The 24,218-nt window shown below is 43.9% G+C and overlaps 3 pseudogenes; 1 reads left to right on the forward strand and 2 right to left on the reverse strand.

The window, feature by feature from the left end:
- The first annotated feature begins 512 nt into the window (after positions 1-512).
- On the forward strand, positions 513-1,888 carry LOC138846905 (adenosine deaminase-like protein pseudogene; annotated as a pseudogene).
- Positions 1,889-16,686: 14,798 nt separating this feature from the next.
- On the reverse strand, positions 16,687-17,693 carry LOC100351636 (egl nine homolog 1 pseudogene; annotated as a pseudogene).
- Positions 17,694-21,078: 3,385 nt separating this feature from the next.
- Positions 21,079-23,733, reverse strand: LOC100345656 (protein shisa-3 homolog; annotated as a pseudogene).
- Positions 23,734-24,218: the final 485 nt, after the last annotated feature.

A 24,218-nucleotide genomic window follows, 5' to 3' on the forward strand; every position in this document is an offset into this window, starting at 1 on the left:
CCTCTGCAATTTTTTCCTGATCATTTTTCTGAGGCTACCGTAACTCCACTTTTATTAAACTAAATTTTCCCGGACTATTGTTGCACGCCCTCCCTATTCTGCCATCTTGGCTCTGCCCCTATATTGAATTTCTAAGTACTGTTTCCAAATGGATTCCTTTGAAACACTAAGCATCTTTGTCTATATTTAAGTATACATTCTTAATGGAAATTTTGTAAGAATGCATGCAATTTAAGTGAGGCAAATTTGTTGTCTTCCTTGCTCTTTATTATCTGAGAGGCAAATGGAGAGACGGAGCCATGTAGAGAGAAGACAGAAGCAGAACTCTCTTACACTAGTTCATTTCCCATTTGTGCAAAAGAACTGGGAATGAACCTGTTGAAACCAGAAGTCAGGAACCCAATCCAGATCTCTTATATAGGTGGTATGAATCAAAATACTTGATCCGGTGGTGCCAATGAGCTCAGGAAGGGGTAGCTTGTGCTAAAATATGAGGGCAATTGACATTTTTTGGTTCTGCCGGGAAGACAGCCTGCTACCCCTGTGACATGTGTGTTAGGGGAGCACCGCTTGTCATTTTTCTGTACCAGCTTTTCAGTCTGAAGAGAAAACATGTTTAGAGCCTCATAGTTGCGAAATCTCCAGGTGAAGCTGAGCCCAGACCTACCTAGTGAGCTCATCTCATCAAAATATGTGGAAGTGAAATAATCTGAAGAAAATTCAGGACCACAGAATTTACTGATTGAAATACACTGTATTTTGCACACCAAGAGTAAGAGTGGAGTAGAACCATTTTTTCCCTACTGCAATCATGGTGGAGGTGGAGGAACAGCAACAGTCATGGAAGACAGACTTTTACTTGGAACTACCAAAAGTGGAACTTCATGCCCACTTGAATGGATCCATTAGTTCTAATACCATGAAGAAGTTAATAGCCAAGAAGCCAGACTTTAAAATCCACGATGAGATGACTATGATTGATAAAGGAAAGAAAAGAACTCTTGAAGAATGTTTCCAGATGTTTCAGATAATTCATCAGCTTACTACTAGTCCTGAAGATATTCTAATGATCACAAAAGATGTCATTAAAGAATTTTCGGATGATGGTGTCACATACCTGGAACTAAGGAGCACTCCCAGAAGAGAAAATGCTATTGGAATGACTAAAAAGAGTTATGTGGAATCTATACTTGAGGGTATAAAACAGTTCAAACAAGAAAACTTAGACATCAATGTTAGGTATTTGATAGCAATCGGCAGAAGAGGCGGCCCTTCAGTTGCCAAGGAGACTGTTAAACTTGCGGAGGAGTTCTTCCTTTCTGCTGAGGATGTAGTTCTTGGCCTTGACCTTAGTGGAGACCCTACTATAGGACGAGCAGAAGACTTCTTGGAACCTCTTTTAGAAGCTAAAAATGCAGGTCTGAAGTTGGCGTTGCATCTTTCAGAGATCCCAAACCAAGGAAAAGAAACCCAAATGTTCCTGGACCTACTTCCTGACAGAATTGGGCATGGAACTTTCCTCAACTCTTCTGAGGGAGGATCCCTGGATCTGGTGGACTTTGTGAGGCAACATCGGATAACTCTGCAACTGTGTTTGACCTCAAACATCAAAAGTCAGACAGTTCCATCTTATGACCAGCATCATTTCGGATTCTGGTACAGCATTGCACATCCTTCTGTGACCTGTACTGATGATAAAGGTGTTTTTGCAACATACCTTTCTCAAGAGTACCGGCTGGAAGCTGAAACATTTAATTTGACCCAGTCTCAGGTGTGGGATTTATCGTATGAATCCATCAACTACATCTTTGCTTCTGATAGCACCAGATCTGAACTGAGGAAGAAGTGGAATAATCTGAAGCCCAAAGTGCTACAATTTTAAGCTATAATGAAGTCAACTACCTTTGGGTTAGTGTTGCAATCAATCTTCTTCTTCTTCTTCTTTTTTTTTTTTTTGACAGGCAGAGTGGACAGTGAGAGAGAGAGACAGAGAGAAAGTTCTTCCTTTGCGATTGGTTCACCCTCCAATGGCCACCGTGGCCAGCGCTGCCGCCGGTGCAACGCACTGATCCGATGGCAGGAGCCAGGTACTTATCCTGGTCTCCCATGGGGTGCAGGGCCCAACTACTTGTGCCATCCTCCACTGCACTCCCGGGCCACATCAGAGAGCTGGCCTGGAAGAGGGGCAACCGGGACAGAATCCAACACCCCGACCGGGACTAGAACCTGGTGTGCTGGCGCCGCAAGGCGGAGGATTAGCCTAGTGAGCCGCCACACCGGCCACAACCAATCTTCTTGTTATATCCCATAAGCTGTCCACCACTGCTTTTAGGAAGCACAGCAGCCAAGTACCATGGGCTCCATTACTGAACCATATCCATGGCTGGTGTTCAGTTAATATGTCTTAAACTGACTAAGGCCTTGAGATGTAGCTTACTTCCCTGCTGTTTACTTGGAAAGACTTTAAGTGCTGTTGCTACCTAAACTCCCTGTTCCACTAGTGATTTCTTTGATTTAGCAGTCCCACCCCAATAGCTAGAGGAATAAAACTAGAGGAATCAAAGTAATTTCTTATCAAGAAAAGTTTTGGAATGATAGCCTACAGTAAAGCAGAAAGGGGAAAATAAATTACCACCAAGACCCTTATAAGCCTGCTAGCTTGTGACGATAGCCCTGTGTTTTGTTGTGCTTACTCTAATCAGACTCCTTTCACTTGAACTCTATCACTGTAGTTTTTTCCTTTTTCTTTTTTTCACTTGAGCTACCCAGATTTCTACTGCACTACTCATTTTCTTCATTTGCAAAGATCTCTCTAGTAGTGGCAAAACTGGAGTTACTGGGGTTCTGTACATGACCAGTAACCACACTACTGGTCACACTATCAGACTACTGGAGCAGGCCTACATAAACTCACACTTGTAACATGTCTACTTCAGATGAAGACAAGGGACAAACTAAGAACAGTTCTGAATGGTAAGAAAAAGAATTTATTACATATCAAAGTATACTTGAATTGCTTTGTTCCTTAGAATATATATCCTTGATATCAGGAAGTTGGGCTAATACTAATTTCAGTTGCTAAGGGTTTCTGAAAAGCATTTGTTCTCTTTGGGAACAGGGTGAAGGAAGCTCTGAGGTTTTTGAAGTACTTAGATGTATGTTTGTAACTTCGTATAACATTATATTATTCTCTACTCCCATCTACTCATATAGAAATCACAAAGTAAAAAAGTAATGGTTTATCCATAAAACATGGATATTTTGCAGCCACTTAAAGTGTTTATGTATATATATGAAAGTTAGTGATGTGAGTGATTCTAGTTTATTAGCTTTATCATGAAATTCTTTTCACAGTATGAAAGTCATACTAGTTTTAATTGGGAGTGGGAAAGTGAGGATGGAATAGGTTTTTCCTGTTTGAGGTTCCAGAATTCAAAATATGTGGATTGACTGACTTACCTCAAACAGTAGAGTTAGAAACATACCAGAGGATTCCAATTCAATCCCATCAAGGTGGCATGTACCAATGCCATCTCACTAGTCCCAGTGATCAATTTCTGTTCACAATTGATCATAATGATAGGACTAAAAACCAAAGGGATCACATAAACAAGAATAGTGTCTGATAAAGAACATTTATGAAGCTATGACTAACATCAAAAAAATTGGTTGGAGATTTTTTCTTTGTTTGAAAGACAGAGAGAGGGAGAGACAGGGAAAAAGAGAGATCTTCCATCTGTTGGTTCACTCCCCAGGTGGTCGCAGTGGCCGGGGCTGGGTCAGCAGCCAGGAATCCCATCTGGATTTCCCACGTGGGAAACAGGGACACAAGTCCTTGAGCCATCATCTGCTGCTTCTCAGGAGCACTGGCAGGGAACTGGATCAGAGGTGGAATAGCCAGGACTCCAGCTGGTACTCCGACATGGGATACAGGCATCCCAATGCTGACTAAACTCATTAAGCCACAATGCCTGCCTGGTAACATCAAATTTAATCATGAAATATTTAATGTTTTCACTTAAGATCAGTACAAGTAAAGGGCAGCTGCTCTAACTACTGCTCTGTGATACTGATCTAGAGGTCCTAGCCAATATAATAAGGCAAGCAGAAGTAAAAAGTAGAAGGATTAGAGAAAGAAAGAAGTAAAAACTATTTCTATTTACAGATAACATGATTATTTACTTAGTAATCTACAAACAACTAAAAGAATTCAACAAAATGAAGTAACAGTCACAGGAAGAAATCAATATTCAAAAATCAGTTGAAGAAAAAGGTGAATGATTATAGTAGAAGAACACACAATGGGAAACACCTTACTGCATCAGAAAATAAGGGAGTGCAAAATGAGTACAAGAGCTAATTTGAAGAGACTCCTACAGTCCACTCTGAGATAATTTTAGCATTGAAATATAGGATAGTAATAGACTTTTTTTAAATATTTATTCATTTATTTGAAAGTTAGAGACATCCTCTGTCTGACAGTTCACTTTCCAGATGGCTAGAATGGCCAGGGATGGGCCAAGCCAAAGCTAGGAGCCAGGAGCTTCAAATGGGTTTCCCATGTGGGTAGCGGGGGCCTGAGTGCTTGGATCATCTTCCGCTGCTTTTTTCCAGGACATCGCCAGGTAGTTGGATCAGGGGTGGAGCATCCAGGACAGGAACTGGCATCCAAATAAATAAGCTGGCGTTGTAGGTGGTGGCTTCACCTGCTGTGCCACAGTGCTGACCTCAGGATAATAATGGATTTTTAACTCATCAAAATAAAAAATTTGAGTTATAGTAGTAATAATATATGGAGGAAAAGGGAAAGTTTTTCCTTAAAGTAGCATGTCAGCTAATATAGAGTCAGTCTTCTGTATCCATGGGTTCTGTATCTGTGAGTTCTGCATCTGTGGATTCAGCTAACTGCAGATTGAAAATATTCAGAAAAACAATTGTTCCTACAAAAGAGTGTGTACAAACTTACTTACCATCATTTCCTAAACAGTAGTGTGACAACCATTTATATAGTGATTACATTGTAGTGACTTTGAGATGATTTAAAGTATGTGAAAGGATGTACATGGACTTGAGCATCTCTGGGAGGTCCTAGAATCAATTCTCCATGGATACTGAGAGATGATTATAGGGAAAGAATGATGGAGTTAGAAAATGTAGTGAATGGAGGCCAGAATTTTGATGTAGCGGGTTGAGCTGTCCCTGTAACACCAGCGTCCCGTATGGGTGCCAGTTTGAGTCCTTGCTGCTCCACCTCCAATCCAGCCCCCTGCAAATGAGCCTGGGAGGGCAGCGGAGGATGGTCCCAGTGCTGGGGCCCCTGAACCCATGTGGGAGACCTGGGTGAAGCTTCTGGTTTGGGCCTGGCCCGGCCCCAGCTGTTGCAGCTATTTGGGTATGAACGAGCAGATGGAAGGTCTTTCTATCCTCTCTTTCTGTAACTTTGCCTTTCAAATAAACAAATCTTTAAAAAAAGAAAAAGTAGTGAATGCTAAAACTGGTGGATGAAACAAAGTATTTAATGAGAAACACGGTCTCAAAGTATTCCTACATATTACTAATAACAGTGGGGGACAGTAACTACAGTGAATAAACCTAATAAACACACCATAGCCAAGGAACAAAGTTAATACCACCAATATTGGGAGAAACTAAATCATGTGTCTCCTGATAGTATGCACTCAAAAAGACACAACATTTCTTTTATGGTATTCTTTCCAAAAATGCACACACTGAACCTAATCATGAGGAACCATCAATTAAACCTAAACTGAAGGTCATTCTAAAAAATAACTGACCTAATACTCTTCAAAAAGTGTGAAGGTCAAGAAAAATGAAGGGTAAGATTTAAAAGAGACTAAAAAGAAATGTCAGATGTAAAATATGATCCTGGAGATGGGCGTGCATCCCACATTGGAGTGCCAGTTTCAATCGTAGCTACTCCATTTATGATACAGCTCCCGCTAATGTGACTTGCAGATGATGGCTCAGGTGTTTGGGTCCCTGCCATCCATGTGGGAGAGCTGGGCGGAATTTCTGACTCTTGGCTTCAACCAAGCCTAGCCCTGGCTGTTATCATTTGAGGAATGAACCAGCCACACTTGGAGGATCTCTCCCTGTCTCTATCCTTCTCTGTCATTCTTTCAAATAAAGAAATCCTTACATAAAGACATGACACTGGATTGCATATTGGATGAAGAAAAAAATCATTATAAGGAACACTAGTGGAGTGATTTTAAAAATGTGAATGAAGAGTATTAATTTTAAATGTCCTGATGTTGATAATTATTCTGTGGTTATTTCAGAGAACGTCCTTGTTCTTAAGAAATACACAATATGAAATGTTTAGGGGTAAAGAGCCCTGTGTCTCCTAGTTGCTATCAAGTGATTTTTACTTTTTATTTTATTTTTTTATTTGTAAGACAGAGTTACAGAGAGGCAGAGGCAGAGAGAGAGATAGAGGTCTTCCATCCACTGGTTCACTCCCTAAATGGCCGCAATGGCCGGAGCTGTGCTGACCTGGGGCCGGGAGCCAGGAGCTTCCTCCGGGTCTCCTACTGGGTACAGGGGCCCAGGGACTTGGGCCATCTTCTACTGCTTTCCCGGGCTGCAGTGGAGAGCTGGATCAGAAGTAGAGCAGCTAGGACTTGAACCAGTGCCCATATAGGATGCTGGCACTGCAGGCGGCAGCTTTACCCACTATGCCACAGTGCTGGCCCCAATCAAGTGACTTTTAAAATGTGTACATAGGGGCCAGCGCCACGGCTCAATAGGCTAATCCTCCGCCTGCGGCGCCCACACACCGGGTTCTAGTCCTGGTCGGGATGCCGGATTCTGTGCTGGTTGCTCCTTTTCTGGTCCAGCTCTCTGCTGTGGCCCAGGAGGGTGATGGAGGATGGCCCAGGTGCTTGGGCCCTGCACCAGCATGGGAGACCAGGAGAGGTGCCTGGCTCCAGGCTTCCGATCGGCGTGGTGTGCCGGCAGCAGTGGCCATTGGGGGGTGAACCAATGGAAAAGGAAGACCTTTCTCTCTGTCTCTCTCTTTCACTGTCCACTCTGCCTGTCCAAAAAAAAAAAAAGAAAGAAAAAGTAAAAACAAACAAACAACTGTGTACATAGGTATATGTCTGTATATACAGAAAGAATCTAAAGCAAATTTCCAAAAACTTTACTTTGGTGAAATTAGATATACAGGAGTCTTTTGGAACTTTTTCTGTTAAGTTTTAAATTATGTCAAGAAAAAAAGTAACAAAAGTTACAAAAAACTACATATATGTAGATATGGAACAGACCCTCTGGAACTTTATTTCCTTGATTTCTTTCATGATCTGCTATTTTGAAAAACATGCCTGGTTTCTACTGATAATACCAATTCATCCTATGAGTACATTCTATTTTAATTTTCAGAGTTCCTTCCCAGACCTACTTGATATCACAGTGGCTGCTGCTTCTGCCCTATGCTAAAAACATACATTTTTTGAAAAGATTTTTTTACTTATTTGAGGGGCAGAGTTACAGAGAGAGAGAGGATAGAGATACACAGAGAGAAAGATCTTCCATCCATTGGTTCACTCTGCAGATGGCCACAACTACTGGGACTGGACCGGGCCAAGGCCAGGAGCCTGGAATTTCATTCAGGTCTCCTATATGGGTGTCAGGGAACCAAGCACTTGGGCTATCTTCTGTTGCCTTCCCAGGAGCATTAACAGGGAGTCAGATTGGAAATGGAACAGCTGGGACTCAAACCTAGCACTCATATGGGATGCCAGTGTCACAGGCAGCAGCTTAATCCACTGTGCCAAAACAGTGGCTCCTTTAAGGGTGTATTTAGCTCATGGTTTATTATTTTACCTACATGAGATCCACATCAAGACCATCACTAGAACTTGGCCCAGTCTCTTAAATGGTTGCTTCCTCATTTATCTGTTAAAAATTGACAAATGTCAACTTTGGACAAACAGGGATTTGTGAAGCCTAAGAAATGTTCAGGTGCTTGGTGGCCACAGCATGAGATATTGGAATATGGACCTCACTGTGTAAAATAACATAGCATCCTTTGGTTTCTCTGCTGCTCAGGGAAGATGTCAATAAAATACTATTTTTAAATTGAAAAAAAAAATACTTGATCCATCACCTGCTGCTTCCCAGGGTGTCTGATATTACAAGGCCAGAATCTGGAGTAGAACCAGGGCTCAAATTGAGGCACTATATTATATGTGGGCATCCCAACTTGTGACTTAACTGCCAGGCCACATACCCATTCACTTTTATTGTTTCTAAAATTTCTTGACAGTCCAAGACTCTTAAATTACAATACTCTATGATGTGCCCTGGATGCAATTTCTCTTGTAATCTTCATACTCATCTTTAATGGTTTGAAAGTCACATTTTATTCCTGAAGTGTAGATATAGAATTATCTCTATAGATTACTCTAAAATTGGCAAATGTTATTAAGACTTTTCATGGAAATAAATGAATCATATATCTGAATGATATAACAATTGTAAATATTAAGGTGACCAAAAGAAAGTATCAAATGACATGAAACAAAAGACACATGGGTGATCACTGAGGTCATAAATAAGAGTGTCAATTGTTAAATCAACAACAGGAGTCACTGTGTACTTACTCCCCATGTGGGACCTCTGTCCGTAATTTGTTGTACTGTGAGAAGTAACTATAAACCTTGTTTTCAAACAGTATTTTATATGTTGTGTGTGTGTGGTACAAATTGTTGAAATCTTTAAGTGTAGAAGTGGTCTTCTGCATATATACTTAATTAAAAATGAATCTGGATGAAGAATGGGATGGGGAGGGAGTAGGAGGTAGGATGACAGTGGGGGTGGGAGGGTGGGTATGGGGGGAACAACCACTATATTCTTAAAGATGTACCTATGAAATTTATATTAATTAAATGAAAGCTTTCTAAAAAATTTTTAAAAAGAAGTCAATAAAAAAATAGAAGCCCGGAAGCCTTGGGTATTTAAAACTCAAATAACCTATATAATCTATGGGTAAAAAAAAAAAAAAAAAAAACACAAAGAAAATTAGAATTTGTGTTGAATGAAACAAAAATACAAAATAACAATGACAACTGTGGTAGATACATGGAGGCCAGAATGTCTTTGTGACTCTCACATCTGAGGTGGAAACTACTGCCCTTTGAATGTAGGCTGGCCAAGGCTTACTGAGCCAATAAAGTTGGCATATTTAAAACACTGAAAAAGCTAATAGTAGCAAAGGATGCCACCCTAACTGGAAATGTATTAAATTTAATTTGAATATTGCTCTCTAAATAAATGACAATATTTTAATAGTTTGTTATGATATCAAATTTTAATTTTGGATTTAAAATGTTAAGAAAAAAGGGAGAAACTTATTTTATATAATAAAATAGGATTGCAGTAACTTATTTATATAATATTAATGATTCAAAAGCAACAAAAGAAAACTGCAACAGGAATTGTATAAAATTAAAACTACTTATACACAACAAAAAGCACTATCAGAGTGAAAAGGGAACCCATTTAATGGGAAAAGTCTTTACAATTCATATTACAGAAGAGATCATTATTGGAGATATATTGCATATAAGAAAATCCTACAACTTAGAAACAAAAACATTTAGAGATGGACATATGATTAAATAATTCTACAATTACTATAGAGACCTTCCCTGTTAAACAGAAATTGAAAAAATTTCACCCCACTTGTTTAGCTTTATGAAGGATGTTTAAGGATGTGCTATACACAGAAACACAGAAACAGGGTCATCAATATGAAATAAAGTGAAGACATAAAATGTCCTAGTAAAAGTACAAAGGAAATCCAAAATAAACAATAGGAAATAGGAATATTCACCAGCGCCGTGGCTCAATAGGCTAATCCTCCACCTTGCAGCGTCGGCACACCAGGTTCTAGTCCCGGTCGGGGAGCCGGATTCTGTCCCGGTTGCCCCTCTTCCAGGCCAGCTCTCTGCTATGGCCAAGGAGTGCAGTGGAGAATGGCCCAAGTGCTTGGGCCCTGCACCCCATGGGAGACCAGGAGAAACACCTGGCTCCTGCCATCAGATCAGTGTGGTGCGCTGGCCGCAGTGTGCCAGCCATGGTGGCCATTGGAGAGTGAACCAATGGTAAAAAGAAGACCTTTCTCTCTGTCTCTCTCTCTCACTGTCCACTCTGCCTGTCAAAAGTAAAAAAAAAAAAAAAAAAAGGAATATTCATGGAAAAATGGCAGGGCTGGGGCTCGTGCTGTGGCATAGCAGGCTAACACCCTGGCCTGAAGTGCCAGCATCCCATATGGGTGCCGGTTCGAGTCCCGGCTACTCCTCTTCTGATTCAGCTCTCTGCTGTGGCCTGGGATAGCAGTAGAAGATGGCCCAAGTCCTTGGGCCCCTGCACCCAAGTGGGAGACCCAGAAGAAGCTCTTGGCTCCTGGCTTTGGATCAGCACAGCTCGGCCCATTGCGATGAATTGGGGAGTGAACCAGATGAAACACCTCTCTCTCTCTCTCTCTCTCTCTCTCTCTCTCTCTCTGCCTCTCCTCTCTCTGTGTAACTCTGACTTTCAAGAGAATAAATAAATCTTTTAAAAAAGGGAGAAAAATGGCAGGGCTAAGTTGTTCTTTATCAATAGGCACCTTGAATGCAAATGGCTTCAACTCTCCAATTAAAAGATACAGACTGGCCGAATTGATTGAAAAACAAGACCCATGTATTTGCTGCCTACAAGAAACACCAACAAAGATACATGTGGACTGAAACAGAAAGGATGGACAAAGTTATTCCATGCTAATGGAAACTAAAAAAGAGCTGATATAGCCCTCCTAATATCAGCAAAGCATATTTTAACACAAAAACTGTTAAAAGAGAAAAAGAAGGGCACTATGTAATAATTAAGGGAACAATTCAACAGGAGGATATCATTATAATAAGTGTATATGTACCCAGTTACAGGGCATCTGGATATTTAAAAGAAATGTTAGGGACCTAAAGAGAGATATAGACTCCAATCCAATAGTAATGGGGGACTTCAATACTCCACTTTCAGCAATGGACAGATCACCAGACAAAAAATCAGCAAGGATACAACAAAGTTAATCAATATTGTAGACCAAATGGACCTAAAAGATATCTACAGAACTTTCCATCTCACAGTAGCAGAACACACATTCTTCTCACCAGTCCATGGAACTTTAGGATAGACCATATGCTATGCCATAATGCAAGTCTCAGAAAATTCAAAACAATTTCAATCCTACCATGCTTCTTCTCTGGCCACAATGGAATGAACCTGGCAATCAACAATTTAAGAATCTCTAGGACATATGCAGACAAATGGAGACTGAACAACATGCTTCTGAATGAATAGTAGGTCATAGAACAAATCAAAATATTTCTGGAAAGAATCAAAGAGTACAATACATCATATCAAAACTTATGGGGTACAATAAAGGAAGTGTAGAGAAGGACGTTTATAGCAATTGGAACCTACATAAGAAATTGAAGGGCTGGCGCCGTGGCTCACTAGGCTAATCCTCCGCCTTGCGGCGCCGGCACACCGGGTTCTAGTCCCAGTCGGGGCGCCGGATTCTGTCCCGGTTGCCCCCCTTCCAGGCCAGCTCTCTGCTGTGGCCAGGGAGTGCAGTGCAGGATGGCCCAATTGCTTGGGCCCTGCACCCCATGGGGGACCAGGATAAGTACCTGGCTCCTGCCATCAGATCAGCGCCAATGGCAAAGGAAGACCTTTCTCTCTGTCTCTCTCTCTCTCTCACTGTCCACTCTGTCAAAAAATAAAAAATAAAATAAAATAAAATAAAAAAAGTGGATGAGGCATAGGATAAGATCTGGTGGAAAGAAATTGAAAGACACCAAATAAGTGAGCTGTCAATGCATCGCAAGGACCTAGAAAAACAATGAACCAAACCCCAAGTTAGTAGAAGAAAAGAAATAATTAAAATTAGAGAAGAAATACACAAAATTGAAACAAAAATACAAAAGATCAGTGAGGGCCAGCACCATGGGTCAGTTGGTTAATCCTCTGCCTGTGGCACCGGCATCCCATATGGGCGCCAGGTTCTAGTCCCTGTTGCTCCTCATCCAGTCCAGCTCTCTGCTGTGGCCTGGGAAGGCAGTGGAGGATGGCCCAAGTGCTTGGACGCCTGCCCCCAAATGGGAGACTGAGAGGAAGCTCCTGGCTCCTGGCTTCAGATCAGTGCAGTTCCAGCCATAGTGGCCATTTGGGGGGTGAACCAACAGAAGGAAGATCTTTCTTTCTGTCTCCCTCTTTCTTACTTTCTATAACTCTACCAGTAAAATAAATAAAAAAAGATCAGTGAAATAAGGAGCTGATTTTTTCGAAAAAATACACAAAATTGATACACCACTGGGCCAACTAACCAATAAAAGAAGGAAATGATCCAATTCAATAAAATCAGAGATGAAAAAGGAAATATAAAAATAGATAATATAGAAATAAAAAGAATCACTGGGACAAATTACAAAGAGCTATATGCCAATAAATTTGAAAGTCCTGAAGAAATGCATACATTTCTGCACACATACAATCTAATTAAATTGAGTATGAAGACAGAAAATCTAACAGACCAATAACCAAGACAGAAACTGAATCACTAATTAAACCATCCCAATAAAGAAAAGCCCAGGGCTGGATGGTTTTACTACTCAATTCTACAAGACATTTTAAGAGAACTAATTCCAATTCTTCTCAAGCTATTCAAAACAATTGAAAAAGAGGAAAACCTCTTAAACTCGTATGACACCAGCATCATCTTCATTCCTAAACCAGAATAAGAAACAACAGAGAAAGAGATCTATAGATGAATATCCCTGCTGAATATAGATGCAAATATCCTCAAAAATATTAGCTAATTGAGCAACACATCAGAAAGATCATTCACCCAGACCAACTGGAGTTTATCTCTTATATATAGGGATGTTTCAACATTCTCAAATGAATAAATGTGATGTGATACATCACATTAACAAATTGAAAAAAAACAAACCATATGGGTATCGCAATGGATGAAGAGTAATTCCACTCTAGGAATTTACCCAAACGAAATGAAATCAGCATATGAAAGTTATCTGTACCCCCATGTTGATTGCAGCTGAATTCACAATAGCTAAGATATGGCGTTGACCCAGATGTCCATCAACTGATGACATGATAAAGAAATTATGGTATATATACACTATGGATCACTACTCAGTTATAAAAAAAAAGAAAGCCTGTCCTTTGCTACAAAATGGATACATCTGGACACCATTATATTTAGTGAAATAAGTGCATCCCCAAGACATAAATATCATATGTTTTTCCCAACCTGGGATAACTAATAAAGTGCCCAAAATGTAATGTATTGGAGTGAAATAGGCATTTTGAAACTTGATGATTGCAGTTCTTGTTGAGGAGCAGTGGTTTTTTTTTTTTTTCTTCATACTGTTTGTTGAACTCTTACTTAGTGTAGGGTTAGCTATACAATCAGTATGTAAGCTGAAAATACATCTTTGTAAAAATTAAGAGTGGAGGCCGGCGCCGTGGCTCACTAGGCTAATCCTCTGCCTGCAACACTGGCACCCCAAGTTCTAGTCCTAATTGGGGCACTGGATTCTGTCCCAGTTGCTCCTCTTCCAGTCCAGTTCTCTGCTGTGGCCCGGAATGGCAGTGGAGGATGGCCCAAGTGCTTGGACCCTGCACCCACATGGAGACCAGGAGGAAGCACCTGGCTTCTAGCTTCAGATCGGCATAGCGCGCTAGCCATAGTGGCCATTCGGGGAGTGAACCAACAGAAGGAAGACCTTTCTCTCTGTCTCTTTCTCTCTCACTGTCTAATGCTGCCTGTCAAAAAAAATTAAGGGTGGGAATATGAGAGGGAGGAGGAAGAAGTGTTTCAGCATGGTTGGGAGGGAGGGAAGAGTGGGAAGTATCACTATGCTGAAGATACATGAAATTGTGTAACTTAAATATAATTTTAAAAACATTTTTAAAAGATGGAAATTATGCCTTTTGTATAAAGAAGTTGCCAATTTTGTTAAAGTAAAAAACTCCCCCAAATTTAGTGCCTTGTAACTCTTTTTTTTTTTTTTACAGACAGAGTGGACAGTGAGAGAGAGAGACAGAGAGAAAGGTCTTCCTTTGCCATTGGTTCACCCTCCAATGGCCACCGTGGCTGGCGCGCTGATCCGATGGCAGGAGCCAGGTACTTATCCTGGTCTCCCATGGGGTGCAGGGCCCAAGCACTTGGGCCATCCTCCACTACATTCCTGGGCCACAGCAGAGAGCTGGCCTGGAAGAGGGGCAACTGGGACAGAATCTGGCTCCCCGACTGGGACTAGAACCCGGTGCCGCAAGGGGGAGGATTAGCCTGTTGAGCCATGGCGCTGGCCTACTCTTTCTTAACTATATGCTCATGCTCATCCCTCCAATCCACAGCAACCAGAAATCTACTATTTTGAGAAATCTGCCTGTTGTAAACATTACATGCAGTTGATGATGGTATCTAAGTGTTCTTATGCACAATGTAGAGCCCCCATCAACAAATGAGGTCAGAAACCTACCTCTCAGTTGCACTCAACTATAACATATGACCAGCAGCAGGTACCTGGGAAAGGAGAAAAAATGAGCATGTCTTGTCACACTCAGAATACTCACCAACCAACTGCTGGGAGAGGAAGCCTCATGCTCTTGACTCCACATATCTGAAATAGAGTTCCCATTTCACTGACAGGAGAGAGAGAGAAGTTCTGGATTGAAATACCACTGGATCTCCATGCTGTTACTGATTCTTAGAAGATCTTCTTCAGTAAGTATTTTTCTTTTATTTGCTGTATGACCTTCCAATCATTTAAAGAACATTTAAATGGTTGGCTTTTTGTTTTTCTTTTAAGTAATTTTCTAAATAGGGGTCTGTCATGCCAGAATTTTCTCTAGGAACCATTAAATTTTTTTTCAAGAACATTTATATATCTTTTTATATACAGATTCTAAAACTGTTGTAAATTGAAATATATAGGAATATTTCTGTATACTCAGATTTCGGCAAAGAAGATAGAGGAAGGAGGATAGAAAACTTAAATTAGTAAGGGCTCTTTGCTAAAGGGCCTAAGAGAATGAAATCCAGGAAGTCTATCTCAACTCATTCTTTAAATAACAGAAGTCTTAGAGGCCTTGCGTGATTATGTGGTGTTTCTTCTTTTTCTAAAATGTAAAAAAGAAACCCCCCCCCCAAAATAAAATTGTCTGGTTTTGCACTTTTTTGTTTTTATAAACTAAGCATACATCTATCAGTACTGACAAGAAGGCTGGCATCACATTTGAGGAATGCCTCAAGAGCTGTCTGAAGACTCACTGAACAACAAGTCTGCATAAACACATTTCCTTCTCAGTGCAAATATAATCTCCCCCTGATATTCTTCAAAAGAAACAAGGTTCTGATCTGCAAATCAGATGGATCATAGTAATAGGAAGAAAACAATAAATTTAAAAGTACAATCAATTTGAGAAAACATTGGAAATGGGAAATCATCATCTAACTCTTTAGGAAACACCTGAAAGCAGAAGAAAGCCTTTTATCTTAGGAACTTGATGCTGAGGATAATCTCAAGTTTATTTAGAGGCAGTCATTTTAGTTTTGTTAAAAAAAAAACAAGTTTGAAAAGATAAATCCTTCATACAGTGTATTTTTCCTTATAAAACATGAACTAAAGTTACTGGTAATAAATGGTGACTGTTTTACTGTTAGGTTTTATTATTAACAATGTCAAAAACATGATGGCAGCAATCTTTAAGAATCCAAAATAGAGCAAGATTTAACTACAAAACATCTGAAACCACTGGTAAAGTGCTCCTTTTCTTATTTTAAATGAAAAGAAAATTAATTAATCATCAGTCACTAGCAACAATCATTTTTAAGGTGTTTTAGGGCAAAATTTAATAGTATGAAGAGGGTTATAAAAATAGATTGAGAATAATAATTTTGAGAAATAATACTGTAATTTTTTCTCAATATAGTTTTGATAAGTTGTACCTAATCATACAAAAATTACCCCAAATTCAAACTTGATATAAAAAAGGGAGAGATGAACTCAGCTAGATGACAGATTGGACAAAATATAAGAAAGAAAAAATTCTACACAGGGCACTTACTTCATGTACAGATGTAAAAACCCTTTCAACTGATAGCTTACCTTCCTCTCATAAGCAATCACAGATTTGGGGTACATTATGCAGTACAAAGTCACAGCAATTAAATCTTCTTGTTTGATGCACCACAAAACAGTTGTATCTTTTCCTCATTAAAATGCCAACTGGTTGTCTATTTTTCTTTATCCCATTTATTTGCATTCATAAGTTAACAGTGTCAGCAATTATTGTAGTGAACTGAGGGTATTGCTGGATGAGAGGCTTTATAAGACACCTTTACTGATTGAATCAGGTTTATTGAGTTCAATCTTCACTCCTTTTTCACCTGTTAGATATTTTATTTTAGCTCGTGCTTTCTCAACTGCATCAAAATACCAAACAGTTATTGTAGCATATGCTGGTTATACTTCATGAGGGTTGTGCCAGTCAGACCAGTAAAACAGTAGTCTATCAAATTTGGGTTCAATGTCAGCAAACTGGGCTTGCATTCTGGAAAAAATTCAAAGTATACCTCCACTTGGCACCCTAGTCCTTATTAAGATAATATATACATGTCAGACATCTCCCATCTCCATTTGGATTATCAACATACTGCACATAACCTGTTCCACTGCCTGGATAACAAACAACCATGGCTTTCATCCGGCCATTGATTTTGTAGTTGTCCAGCTTCTCGTTACAGTGGTGGATCACGTCTTTCATGCTGCTCATCAGCAGCCCAATGGTTTCACAGCAGGGCTCTTTGCCCTTGATCCAGGTGATCTTATCGCTTGGGATGTCCTTGGACGAGTCGCTGTTCTGGCTAACCAGCTGGCCATCCGTGAACCTGCAGGTGTAGTGCAGGGTGCACCTTGTCGCGGATCTGCTGTCCAGTCTCCTTGCCCAGGAAGTCATCCACTACACAGATACCACGCTTGTTCATGCAAGGCAGGATGTACTTGAGCACCAGCTTCAGCGACCACATCGGCTTCTCTGCCCTTTGGGCCGCAGGCCAACTCTGTGGCCCAGCCTTCCCTAGGTGTGTTGCTTGGTGGGCACAGGTTCCCCTTCTCCAGATACAGCGACCAGCTGGTCAGTGGCGCCTCCTTCCCAGGCTCCGCCTTAACCGATGCAGGGCCCTGGTGGGCAGGGTTCGCAGGAGGTGGGGACGCAGCTACTGCAGGGTTGGCCACGGACTTGGCCTTTGCCATGGTCGCATCTCCGGCGGCCGGCCAGCCTGAAACTTTGGCGGCGGCAGCAGTGGCACTGTCCCGAAGCGCCGCTCCTTTTCTGGCCTCCCAGGCACCGACCCCACTGGCCCTGGGCAGCGGCCTGGGTGCTGGTGCAGGCCTGCTGCGTGGCCAGAGGTGCCCTCGTTGCCCTAGCACAGGAGCTTGTGTTTCTTCTGGTCCTGACGCTGGTGCTCCTTGCAGCAGAAGGAGCTGCAGCACCGGCCTCAGCACAGCAGGTTCTCCATCTTCCCGCAGGGCTCAGTACTGCTGGTCCCATTTGCTGGGGCTCGGCCTGCCAGGCCCGCTGCTGTCATTGCCCATGGTGGCAGCGGCGGTGGTCGAGTAAGAGAGGTGGTGGCCGCAATGTCTAGCCCAGGGCCAGGGAGCAGGGAGAGCCGTAGGGAACGTTACCGTGCCATGTGCCTGCTGCCCCTCTACTCAAGCAGGCCAGCACCCCTCGCCCTCTGCCAGGCTGCTTTCTCATCCTTGGGGATGGCCCCGCAGCACCAGCGGCTGCTTCAGCGCCTCATCTCGCAAGGGCCGAGGGTGTATGGCCTGCGTGGTGGACAAGGATCTCCACTCTGGGCACACAAGATCATCAGCCTTCCGGGCCACCTCATCAGCATCCCGGGCGGCCAGGCCCAGTTTCTGGAGGAGCACAGGGTGTGCAGACTCCTCTAGCTCTGCGTGCTCTTCTCCGTATGTTCACCACAGCCCCCTTGAGACCCAGGTAGGAGGCATGAGAGGCTTGCAGGAGGGCCAAGGGGGGCAGTGGCCGCTTACAGGCTTGGTCGCAGGTGTGGCACCTAGGCCTCCTCCTTAGATCTCCTGCACTCTGCAGGACATGGCCTCGGCCTAGGGTCGCCCCATCTGTCTGACCCCTGAGCCCTTTCTGCCTCAAGTTGGGGAATTGAGGTTACCAGGAACATCAAACTGTTGGCCATTTTCTCTGTTCCCTGTTCCTGACTGACACTGACATCTGTCTTCTGCAGTACTGGACCTTTCGTTTTTATTCTAGAATATTTCATCTGCTCCCTGCTATTTAGCGCTGATTGTTGCACAGTTCCCTAGCCACTGGAATGTTAATTACTTGAGATGATGACTCTCACTTCTCAGGACAACCCTAAGCAATAAGGTACTCTTCATAGCTCCACTTTACAGATGAGAAAATAGGTAAAATGCAGTTAAGCCATTACCTAAAGTAGAGTTAATCCTCTGTGTATAAAGTTCAATGAAAATGAATCTTGCTAAAAAAAAAAAAAAACAGGATGGGGAATGTAAGAGGGAGGAGGTGGAGGAGGGGTGGGAGAGTGGGTGGGAGGGCAAGTACAGTGGGAAAAATTGCTATGTTCCCAATGTTGTGTTTGTGAAATGCATGCAAATAAATTTTTTTGAAAAAGGCAGTTAAGAAAATAGCCAAGGCGTTGGCCTTGTGGAATAGCAGGTTAAACCACCGGCTGAGATGCCAGAATCCCATGTTGGTGACAGTTCAAGTCCTGGCTGCTCTGCTTCAAATCCAGCTCCCTACTTATAGCCTGGGAAAAGCAGCAGAAAATGGCCCAAGTGGTTGGGCCCCTGCACCCATGTGGGAGACCCAGAAGAAGTTTCTGGCTTCTGGCTTCAGTGTGGCCCATCCCTAGCCATTGCAGCCATTTGGGGAGTGAACCAGCAGATGGAAGCTCACTCCCACTTGCTCACTCTCTCTCTCCCTCCCTCCCTCTGTAACTCTGCCTTTCAAACAAATCTTTTTTTTTAAAAGAGAAGAAGGGGTGAGAAAGACAATACTCAAAAGCTACTCCTCTTTTCAGAGACAGAGCCAGAAAAACTCAAAATCTTAAAATCCATGCTAAGGGTAGAGTACAATAGGAATTATAATCCCACCCTGCTGAGGTTGTTTGGGGGATAAGTTAGTATATGTAAATAATTAGAAGAGTGCTCAGCCCATTATAAGAGCTCAATAAAGGTGAACTTAAAACTGAAAAAACAAGCAGTACACAGCAAACAGATAAAATCAGTCTGATGGTGTAGGAGTGTGACCACCCTCTCACACCCACCATTTCCTTCCTGAATTATCCAGAGTAATTTGAGATACCTGGGAACCAGACCCCATGTGGATGTGGAAGAAAGCAAGAGACTGGAAGTCAGAGCCATTAGACTGAGCAAATCTTTGAACTTGTTCCCTCATGTGGAAAATAAAGCCACTCTCTGAGATCCAACTTCAATCCTTGCCCAGTTGTGCTCAGAAAGAACCACTGAGGAAGACATGTGATAGTATGAATTCATTTAAACCTGCACTCCCAGACCACACTGCAGGGGCCAGGTGGGCCAGGTAGGGGAAGACCATGCAGGAAGACAGCCAGTGGCAGGTGGTGCCCTGACTGAAGAGGGTTGGCTTCACCCCATGGCAGTGAATGACCCATCATGCTGCCCCTTCTGCATGTCACAAGAAGCCAGAAATCTAGATTCTTACAAGCAGTGTCACTTTGCTAAAACTCTACAGGCCAAAGGACTTGTCCAAGGGCTGCATACAGCCCTCAGACTGAGACTGCTTGAAAATGTCAATTCCTCTGCTGCTCTCCTAAGCCCTGCTGGAGAAAAACTTAATCTCAAGATAAGAGGTAAAGACATTTCTTTTTATTGAATAACAAACAATATCTCTCAGGAGATAAAATGAAGTGCTTTGATCTGAAATTCAAATAGAGTTCATAAAAACATATTTTATTTATTCTAACCCAGCAGGATATTTGCCCAAATACATACATAATCATCAGGCATGAAATTCAGTGGCCCTTGAGATATGTAATATTAGATGATTACACCAATAGCTGGACTTTGAACTCCACAATTATCATTAACATAGAAATTACACTGTGAGTACTAAATAATTAGTACTGTCAGTGTAGTAAATACATTAAATTATCAACTTTTACATTTATACATAACTCATTTTATAAATAAATGTTTTAAGACCCAACTGTTCAACTTTCATTTAAACACTAAATGTTGCTGACCAAAAAGTCTGCAATAAATATTCCCTCAGGTGGGTTGGCGAAATGACTATATAGAAACTGTGTTGCAATGAACGAATATATGAGTACATAAAACTTGAAACTCCTCCTGTGGTTATTGAAACTTTGAATTATTGAAAGAAAATAATATTTTAAACAAAATTTACTTATTAATTTAAAAAGTTAATATTCCCAACATGCTAATATTATTAGGTTACTCCAAAAGATATAAATAGGTTATTCACTGATTTCTCAAGTTTACTTCATAGTTAATTTTTAACTGATCCTTTGATAATCACAATTAGGTATTTTTCTTTACTCATTTATGTATATTTGTATTATAACTCCATAAACAACTGATGTGAAAAAGGATCGTGTCGCCCTTTTCTAAGCACTATGCAACTAAATTGTCGAGTAAAACATTTTCAGTCAATTTGTGACTTCAAAGTCAAACTGTTGCATATTTTGAATAGAAGTAGCATGGGCTGAAATGCAATAGTCATAACATCTGCTAAGCCAGACATTCTGTGATTGTAGTCAGGAACCTCAAGACTAGAAAGTGCTGTGTTTTCTTACCTCTTTTTGCCAAGAAGTTGGTCAATTACATGAGAAATTCCCTCAGCAAAGCACTTGACATTGGAAGCATCACTCCACCTGTCTGCCACTTTACTACATGCTGGATTCATGGCCATGACCTGTCAACTGGAGATGAAGTCTGGACAGTTCTTCCCAGGCCGTGGGGGCTCCTGTTGAAGGCGGTAAGTGAAATATTGAGGTGACACCAGGAAACCAGATGGCTGTGTCAGGTGGATTGGGTGGCCTGTGGTGTAAGGCGGGGGAGGTGAGGGCACCAGGCAGCTTGGCTCCATCCTGGCAAAGGAGAATCTAAGGATGGAGCCACCTGTGGAGCTGGAGCTGGTGGCTGTGCTGGACCATCTGTAAAGTGTCCTGAGGCTCCTGGAGGTCAAGATCATGGGCAGGGTCTCTGATAGCTGTGGAGTGAGAAGCGGATTGGCTGCTGTGAGTGCTCCTTGGGTCTCAAACAGGTGCAACAATAAATAGCTACTAAAGAGCCCAGGATAATGAATGCAATGAAGATGGAGCCGACGATGAGGAAGGGGATGTAGAGGGGCTCTACAAGGCAAAAACAGACACACAAGTGTTTGCATCATCGTCTCCCAAGCCTAGGCTCTGCCTGGGCAACTGAGGGGAGGGAGGAGGAGGCTCAGTATTACCACTGTTGGTGTCCGCAGCCCAGGCTCCAACAGCTCTGAGAGCATTTCTCTTTCTCTACTAGACAGACATTTCCCACCCCATTGGCATCCCCCACCCCAACCCGGTTCAGTTCTCCATGTCTCTCCCCTTCTGATAGAGCCACGATGGGATGCAGCCTCCAGCTCAGGGAGAAGAGAAAACCTGCATTGACTAAAGTCCTACTGTGCACCTGGCTCTTTGATGATCTGATTCAAGTGCCATGGAGAGCCTGTTGAAAGGACGTGGTAAGCTGTCTTACCCATGGGATTTTTTGACTTTTCCAAAAACACAGCCAACGGCTGACAGGTAGCCTACAACCTAAGGGGGCTGCCAGGTCTAAGCCCTTGCCGGCCACCCACTCTCCCGCGGTTAACGGCACTGTGGAGCAAGGCAAGGGAGGTGAATGGCGGCCCTCATGGCGCACCCCGCCAAGCACTCACACACTCATTTAATCAACAAGCAGGCCAGGGCCAGCGAATCAACTTGCCCAAGGTTACACCCTTGGCAAGCGACAGAACCTCAGGGCGCCTGATCCCAGCCTCAAGGAGAGGGAAACCACTCCTTTTCCCTGCTGTCTCTTAGACCTCAGAGAGAGGAGAGAGGGGAGGCCCCGGAGGGAGTCCTGGCTGCAAACCCGGCAGCTCCCCTCTGCGGGAAGGAACGCGCTCCCCATTGACGCCTGGCGAGCCGCATATTTCTCCAGAAACCACTCTCCAAATCCTCCAGATTGGACTCCCGGACTCCCACAATTCATTCCCTTGAGAGCCTGGTGGACCCTCAGAGGGCTGGCTCCGCTTTCCTCGGAGGCAGCAATTCGGGAGGAGGGCCTCCTCAGCGAGGCCGCCGCCAGCCTTTCCGGGGACCCTCCCAGGCTTCGGGCTGTGGCCCCGGCGACCCTCCCTCGCCCTCCCTCCTCGCCCCCCTCCCACCACCCCGCTCTGGGCTCAGCCTGCCTCTCAGGTTTCCTGACCATAAAACCGTGGCCTGGAGCGCTGAGGGGTTTCCCTGACAGTCCGGTTGAGGTGGAAACTTTTTTTTTTCAAGGTGTAAATTTCCTGTGCTGGGGTCGTGATTTATTTCCCTCTGAAACCCGTGTTTCTCGACGCGAGAATAGGGGGCGGGGAGGCCCCTGGGACCCCAGTTTCTAAATCTCAACCTCCAAGTCCTGGGTGTTGCTGAAAGGCGTGACAATAGCGGGTGGGCTGGGGAGACTCATTCGATGCAGAGAAATGAAAGGAAGTCGGAAGAGTGGAGCAGTGGCTTAAAAACGCTACAGGGATGGTGGGAGAAAGAGAGAGATGGAGGAAGGAAGGGAGGAGAGAAAAGAAAAGAAAAGAAAAGAAAAGAAAAGAAAAGAAAAGAAAAGAAAAGAAAAGAAAAGAAAAGAAGAAGAAGAAGAAGAAGAAGAAGAAGAAGAAGAAGAAGAAGAAGAAGAAGAAGAAGAAGAAGAAAGAGGTTGAAGCTGCTTAGCGCAGCGGGGCCACAGTTGCGCTGCCACGCCCTTGGTACCACGGTGGCCCCTCGCCGCCCCAAAAGCCACCCGTACTCTAGTGCTACCCCGACCGCCCTTCCCCCCCGGACCTCCAGCGTCCTCTCCCGGACCATCAGGTGTAAACTCCTGGTCCTCGCTGTTCCTCGCGGGGACTCGCGAGGGCTGCAAAGGAACAAGGCCTCCTGGCTCGAAAACCCACTCCTCCCTTGATTCTCCCCACCTGGCTGCTGCGTGCACTCTGCGCACAGACCCTGGGAGGCCTGCGCATTCCCCCGTGAGCACTCGGACGCTCTCGGCGTGCCTGCGGGGGGCTTCTCCCCAGGGCTTGGCATTTATGCGCGGTGATGCCAGGGTGCTCCAGCTCGCCACGGTCTTTCGTGCAGCCGCCCTGCTCCAGCCTGGCGTTGGCCGCGGCTCAGCAGCAGCGGAGCGCTCAGGAGCCTAAGCAAATGGTGGCGTCCAACGTGTCGAAGTCCGGGCATTGGAAGCCCTCGTGGTAGTTGCCCTGCACGGCCAACCAGCCGAGGCAGTACTCCTCAGACTGCTGGGCACCCGCAGGGCCCCAGGGCAGCCAGTCCAGGAGGCAGAGAGCCAGCAGCGCCCCCATCGCTGCTGGATGCCTGGGCGGCGGGGAAGGGGACGCAGGCAGCTGGAGAGCGAAGGGCTGAGCTGGGACTGCCTCCTGGCACCGCAGTTCCGCCTCCCTCAGGGTATGGCACGGGCGGCTGACCGCTCCCTCTGAGGCTAGCGGTGGCTGGAGAGGCAACAGGGGCTGCGCTGAGGGCTCCGCAGGCAGGGGGTCTGCATGGTGCGCGGGTGCGAGTTGGCGAGGGACCATGGGAGGTGCTGGCAGAGGCTGCCGCTGAGGCTGCTGCTGCCGCCCTTTGCCAGGCTCACCATGCGAGGGGCGCGAGGGGCATGAGGGGCGCGCGGATCCCCCCGGCCACCTCCCTCCCCACTCCTCACGGGAGCCATCTCATAGGGCGAGGGCTGCCAAGTCCAGGACCACACTGCGTCCCGACTTGTGCCTGTAGCCTGGTCCCAAGAGGAGCCCGAAGGAGGCAGAATTTGTTCCCCGCGTGCGGCTGCCCA

The sequence above is a fragment of the Oryctolagus cuniculus genome, chromosome 19 (assembly GCF_964237555.1).
Source record: "Oryctolagus cuniculus chromosome 19, mOryCun1.1, whole genome shotgun sequence".
In the NCBI taxonomy this organism is placed as follows: domain Eukaryota; kingdom Metazoa; phylum Chordata; class Mammalia; order Lagomorpha; family Leporidae; genus Oryctolagus; species Oryctolagus cuniculus.